The 7,087-nt window shown below is 44.9% G+C and overlaps 1 protein-coding gene across 1 annotated transcript in view; it reads right to left on the reverse strand.

Annotated features, from left to right (window-relative positions):
* Nucleotides 1–6,875, reverse strand: part of LOC124595541 (nephrin) — a 176,510-nt gene extending 169,635 nt beyond the window's left edge. Inside the window, exon 1 of the mRNA XM_047134320.1 lies at nucleotides 6,775–6,875. The gene's annotated coding sequence lies outside the window, so the exon portion shown is untranslated. The remainder of the gene's footprint in view (nucleotides 1–6,774) is intronic.
* Nucleotides 6,876–7,087: the final 212 nt, after the last annotated feature.

The following is a 7,087-nucleotide window of genomic DNA, read 5'->3' on the forward strand; positions in this document are numbered from 1 at the left end:
AGCTCCGGTCTGGTACGCATATTCACTAGTCGCCGCTGATTCCGCATAGAGTACCGATGCTGCTGATGTCATTATTTCCTTCCCTTTCCTTTCTCCCCCCTCCCCTTCAGTTTACATACCAACATATTTCTGCCATAAAATTTGTCTGAGTGTCGAACCGCGTCGTAATGTAAAAAACTGTGCTGCAGAAAATAAAACTTCGCTCACCATCACAGTGGCCTCTATTATAGGTTTTTACATTATGACTCGGTACGATAGAAAACTTTAATGACAACTGACTCTGGCTGCGGAGGCCTACATATTTATATAAACGTCTGTTTGGTTTGCGATCCGATGTTCATCCACAAAATTGCGTTCTCACAACGCAAGGAGATGGCAGACCATATACTGTAAAAGATAACAGAGCATACATATACGGTTCATGAAATGATCATCTACTGACACTTCCTTATCCCTCGCATTATACAGTAAAATGACCACCGACAGCGAATTTAGTTACTGAGTATATTTACGCCCACAGACTCTATCAATGATCAAAATTTAACGCCAGCTCTGTTCAGAGTATCGACTGGACTTCATGGACAAGCAGATGATATCCGCCATGAATACATCAGCAGCGGATATCATGCAGTCAGCAAAAACCATCTTGGACTTGCGCGTGTGCACTGCTGAGAACCGTCAGTTTACGGTTCCGGAAACTGTTAGCCTTTATCGCAAAAAGCTAATCCCGACAGCGTCTAGAAACACGATATTCTCTCCAACATTTCTGCAAAGTTTCCCTTGGTTATACGATAAAATCCGGAAGTGGAATCCGAAATATTCCCAACTTGGATTCCGTTTGTAATACTATTAAGCTCGCCTGGTATCTAGCTGAAAGAAAGGTAATTCTACTGTGGTCCGCCGGGCGGGGTGGCCTAGCTGTTCTAGGCACTTCAGTCTGGAACCGCGCGACCGCTACGGTCGCAGGTTCGAATCCTGCCTCGGGCATGGATGTGTGTGATGTCCGTATGTTAGTTAGGGTTTAAGAAGTTCTAAGTTCTTGGGGACTGATGACCTCAGAAGTTAAGTCCCATAGTGCTCAGAGCCATTTGAACCATTTTTACTGTGGTCCAAAACTGGGCTAGAGAATGAAATGTATATAATATGATAGAACAAAGACGCAGTGAATTCCACAAGTTTTTCTTAATGATCAACAATAACTTCCTGTTTATTCTTAATTTAACTGCAACAGAGCAACACTTCATATAGAAGAATAATTCCAAGCCGGCCGCGGTGGCCGAGCGGTTCTAGGCACTTTAGTCGGGAACCGCGCGACTGCTACGGTCGCAGGTTCGAATCCTGCCTCGGACATGGATGTGCGTGATGTCCTTAAGTTAGTTAGATTTAAGTAGTTCTAAGTTCTGGGGGACTGATGACCTCAGAAGTTAAGTTCCATAGTGCTCAGAGCCATTTGAACGATTTGAATAATTCCATCGCTGGCTACACCACTTTCGTACCATTCTGATGAACCGAAAAATATCAGTGGTGGGGGGAGTGTTGTTGCGGAGTAGTCCTGGTACAGGAGGCGTGGAAGAAACGTGAAATCGGGATTTAGTATACTAGATGCTTCGATATGCAAATGACGAGCGCTTCAGCGCAAGCTCACAAATTGAGTTGGAGTAACACCATCTTCATTCAGTGCATAAGGAAAAAATATGCATTCGAATGTTCTTTGTTTGTGAGAAGATCGTGTTTCGCATTGTCTAAGAAAGCTAGAAGTGTACTTGCAAGCATCGGGAGTCAACAGCAGAAGGAACGCGGCATATCGAGACTGCTGTTCATCGTTAGGCGATCTGCTTGCTGGGTTCAAGAGGGCCATGTCGGACGACAACGGCCCTTCACGACTAGCAGTATCGACTGTGTAAGGTCATACAACCACGTCACATAGCTATGAAATGGACTCAGTCGCAGCAAGACAAATACCCGTAAGGACAGAGCGACGTCGTCTGCAGCACTACGGACTCTCAGCACGGCGACTGCTGTTACGCTTCCCTCGGTGCGGTAGCAGACGCACGTCGACAGTGGCGCGCCCAACCACCACACTGGGCACAGGAGTGGCGCCGCATCGTATTTTGGATGACTTGTGCGGCCAGCACCGCTATAGACATACAGGTGTGTGCAGATTTACGAAGAAAACAATCGTTGCCAGATCTTGCTTGCTTAACTGCTAATTTAGACAGCAGCCGTTACACTTCTGTACTGTTATGGCCAGTGGCTGCACCGTATCTCCGAGGTTTCAGTCACGATAATTTTCAACACGATAACGCAAGACCGATGTTATCTGCGCTTCGGCATGTGTTTTTTTCTGAGTACTGGCACGTCTCAGCCGGTACTAGGCAGCAAGTAAATAGTGCTACGCTAGTACTGCCGACCGTTTCTCACTCGCTTGTTTTCATCAATGGCTAGAAATAAAGCAAACGCCAATTAAGGACGTCTATTTCCACCAATAACCAGAAATAAAGCAAATACCAATGAAGGACATCTTACATCCCTCTTCTTCATTCTCAGTACCCTATCAGATTACGAAAAAATCTTGATCCGCTAGCATGTACGGAAGAAGTTAAGTTTTTCTCCTTCAGCCGTAAGTAAAACAGCCTGAGGAAAGCCTTTTGCAACAGTAGCCGAAATTCGAAGGGATTTTACATACTGAAAATCCGGTCACATAACCTGAAGAATTTTATGGACCATGTACTCTGACCAGGCTAGCACCTGGATAGCTAGAGAGAGCTGTGGTAGGCTGATTCGTGGCCCCTGCTTCTCGACTCGCCGAAACGTCAAGCACAGAGTTACTTTAATCGAAGTATAGATCGAGCGTTGTTCGTGAGCCGAGACCGCAGGCCACAGAAAGCCAATTGGTGTACGCCCACACTACCTGAGCAAACGCTGACCGCCACTTGTCGCTTTCCCATCGGGAAACGCGAGCCAACGAACACGTCTACAACATGCCAACTGGCAAAGTGGTTCGGCCCATCGCGAATGCCCCCTGAGGGACGAGGGGACCCCGCAGTTCACAGTGGGCACGCGCCAGGTGTGTGTGTGTGTGTGTGGGTGTGTGTGTTTGTGTGTGTGCTGCGCTCTCGCAGGCGCGTCGTTATGGCTGCGGCCGGCAGGGCGCCTGCTGAACAAGCTTGGCGCCGCCAGCTGCCGCGGCCCGCGACCGGCATACTAATCGCCAGCCCGGCATCAGCGCCGCTCCTCGCCGACCCGCCGGCCAAATCCCCGAATAAATCCGCCAATGCGGCGGCTATCTGGCGCGGAAAGCCTCGGGCCCGCACTTCGCTAATTGACTCTCCGCACAACAAAAGTAAATCGTAATATTCGAAATTTTTCGCTACACGACTAATCGGATGGAGCACCAACGTTTTCGCCCCAGATTTTTCGGTTGAACGGTCTAAGCCTCGCAATTATGCTTCCTGAACGCGCGGGAACTTTTATTTGATTCTGAATGTCCGACGCAACACTAGTAATCTTCACTTTAGAGCGAAATGGAAATTCGTAGACTCCCTGCAGACGAGTAGCTGAATTAATATCCTCCTGTTTTCGAGCACGTCTGTCATAGTAGTAAACGTCGCAGCTATTTATTTACAATGATAAAATGACAATTTACTAAAAATTTATTTTTCTCTAACCTTTCCCATTACGTACGTCACAGTATAATCATGGCACATAATCCAAAGCATTCAAAGCATTAAAGATACCTTAAAAAATCTGTGCATGACCTCGTTCAGTATTCAAATACTTCTTTCAACTACGTCATAGTTCAAAAAAACTTTGAAGCGAAAGTATGAGGCCCGTAATTGTCTCAAAAATAGAGACGATATAATAATAACAATTACTGGCTGCCAGGAGCCTTTTTGTAATACAGTCATTATACAGGATGAGTTTCAAAAAGTTCGAGAAATCATCACTGAAAGGAAAAGAGAAACGAAAACATTTGTGCAAGTGCAACGTCACTTTCCTATATTCCATCTCATTTATACTCGAACCGTACACAAAATAATCAATAAATTAATTTCCTTCGAGAGTCAACAATCATAGTGAATGATTTCGTGAATAAAACCGTCCAGATCGTGTTACAATTTTCTTTGTTATACCGTTCCGGCAAGTGCCATCATCAGATATCAGAAGCTTAGAACTTGTAAAACAAGGTTCAGTTTCAGTATTAAAGACCTATACCTACTATTAATATACGTATTGGTTCCCAATACCGACACTAAAGCTTTTTTTGCGTGTTCTAACCTTTTGATATATGATGACGGACGATAGTCGAAACGGCGTTTAAAGAAATGAATTAACCGATATAGACGGTTTTATTCACAACATTTGTACAAAAGCTAAGTCACCGTGAAACACAGTCTCCAGCCTTGATAATGGCCTCAGTTCGTCGAGAAAGACAGTCCACGAGCTTCTTCACGTATATCATATCTAGCTGAAGCGATTCATTGATTATATCCTGCAGAGGTATCAAACTGCGTCGATTTCACTGCTAAGTTTCACCCGCTCTTCCAGATAGATATACACATTTTGTAAAATACTGAAATTCAAAAGTTATGTGATTTCATGTAACTTAAACCATTCTGATGAAGATAGTCTTAGAACTATCGAAACCTGGTTAATGTGTGTGTGTGTGTGTGTGTGTGTGTGTGTGTGTTTTTTTTTTTTTAAAAAAAAAAAGGTGTGCATCAGTGTAGGTTCCATAGAACGCACGACTGGTGCTCAAACGAAAAAATGTATCACGCAGTCTCGTAAACGCGATTGTTGCACTTTTGGAAGACGGCGGTGTCCGCCAGTCTTCATGTAGATGTAGACGAAAGTGCAATACTTTGTCACCGATAACATTGAGATAGGCATCCTGGTTCATGCGGGAATGCAGGCTTTCTCGGCGAATTTGATCGGCGAAATCTTTTTGGGTTATCAGCCGAGTCAAAGCGTCGTCTTGTGGTGCGTCGACAACTTCGCCTGATGTTGACGAGTAGGAAACTCGCCGAAACGTTCCGTCAAGACGACGATACGACACGGCTGATAACCCGAGAAGATTTCATCAAACACGGTTCATGTTCGCGATAACATGAACTAGTTTACCCTAGTCCTGGTAAATAAAACACTTTCAAAACATCAAAGAGCCACCCCTGGCCTGAATTGCATCTTGCACACACTGCGGTTTAAACGCCTCATTGGGCATTCGACGCCTGGCATCATTGTGACAGACGAAAAATCAAGATTCGTCGGACATATTTGTGCAGCACCAGTGTGCTAATGTCCAGTTAGTGTTGTTTGACCTAGTGAAGGCTTTTACGCCACAGCGAGCAATGGCGTTTTGCGAGCCTCCCGACTCCCAGCTGTCCATTGCTTACACTACCTCTCAGAATGTTCGTTCGGAAATTGTCTGAGATGGATCTGCGCTCGTTGACACACATAATTCCTATGGTTTTGAAATCTATTGCCAGTGACAATGCGTGACACTCCCCTTCGACTCCTGTCAGTTACTATCTTTTAACGACCATTGTTCTTAGCCATGTTACATAGCTGAGGTACTTCTACGGATGTAGTGAATTGTAAGTCTCTTATAGCATTCAAAGCAACAGTCGGCACAGAGATTGTGCTATGTGATTGTAGGAGATTGTGACATGCGACTTTTTATAGTGACCATATTGAGGAGATCGCTGACAGATAATGTGTGTATCTAACGTTATTGTGAAGTAAACTTGACTTTGTACTACTGGTTTTTTGAGTGGTTTCGAAATGAAACCACTGGAGCAGCACGCAGTCTCGATGAAAACTTTATTCAAGTTTAGACCCACTGTTGCTTGTTATTTAGGACTATAATTTATTTTCGTCGTTGTGAGTTGAAGGAAGTTTCGAGATGCGGGATTTTGTCTAGGACAAATGCGACTCTAGATTCAAATACATTACATGAGGTTGTGGGTGGTTGGAAACTATGTCTCAGTGGTTCCAAAGTGGAAGCACACCCTTAAAACAACTCACTGTGTTCTTTTTTGCAGTTTTTTCTTCTGTTCGTCGCTTTCTCTGACAATAAAGACTGATCTTGTGAAAAATTTGAAAATTATAGTCTAAAGTGAAATAACCTCCTTAAAACAATTGATTGCTCACTTTTTGCCAAATTCTTCTTGTATTTGTTGCTTACTACGATAATAAACATTAGTTTCGTGAAAAATTTTAAAACTGTATTTTTTCATACTGTGAAGACTTATTAGGTTAGGGGGTGAATAATATTTTGCCCAGCGAGCTTACCATGCAGACACCTGTACAGACATTTCAGTCGATGACACTCCACACCAAAGTATGGTGCTGTTCTCCACGACAGTGGAGGCAATTTTTCACTAGATCATATTAGTATATGTTGTCTACACACGACCGCAGTACTTTCACAGCACCTGCAAGGCGACACATATGTGGGCTCCCCTGCTCGAGGAAGCGCTTTCGTGGGACGAAGTGTCATGTCGTTGCTACTTGATGGTACTGCAAGCCGCTTACGTCCTATGGCACGAACGTTGTCATGGCTTCCACTGGAATGCTATGTTCATTGCACTGTCTTTCGTGAATGCACCTAACATGCGTTTTCGGACGTCAAACTTTATTTGTGACTTACCTCGTCAAAAAATGCCTACCAATTTTGCACGCTCCTTCGAAATCACCTCGCATTGTGGGGCGTTTTGCCGGAGATCCCACCTACATGAAGGTACAGGGAGAGCGAGGGTATGGCGCGGTACTCACCGAGCGCGAAGCCGTCCTTGGTCCACTGGACGCGGCCGCCCAGGTTGCTGACCTCGCACTCCAGCACCGCCTCGCCACCCTCGTGGACACGCACGTCCTTCGGCAGGATGCGGAAGTACTGCTGCTGCGACGCGCCTGCAACACCGACAACACGCTCATAACTTGACGTCCGCCACTCCGGAATGCTACACATTACTCATCTCAGAAGCTGAAATAATTCACAGACAAGGTGAAAGAGAGTAAGAAACAGAGGGTTAGAACTTTCTAACCTTAAGGAAAATGGAAACCTAAAACTATTAACTTCAGGGCGTGA

The sequence above is a fragment of the Schistocerca americana genome, chromosome 2 (assembly GCF_021461395.2).
Source record: "Schistocerca americana isolate TAMUIC-IGC-003095 chromosome 2, iqSchAmer2.1, whole genome shotgun sequence".
NCBI lineage: Eukaryota > Metazoa > Arthropoda > Insecta > Orthoptera > Acrididae > Schistocerca > Schistocerca americana.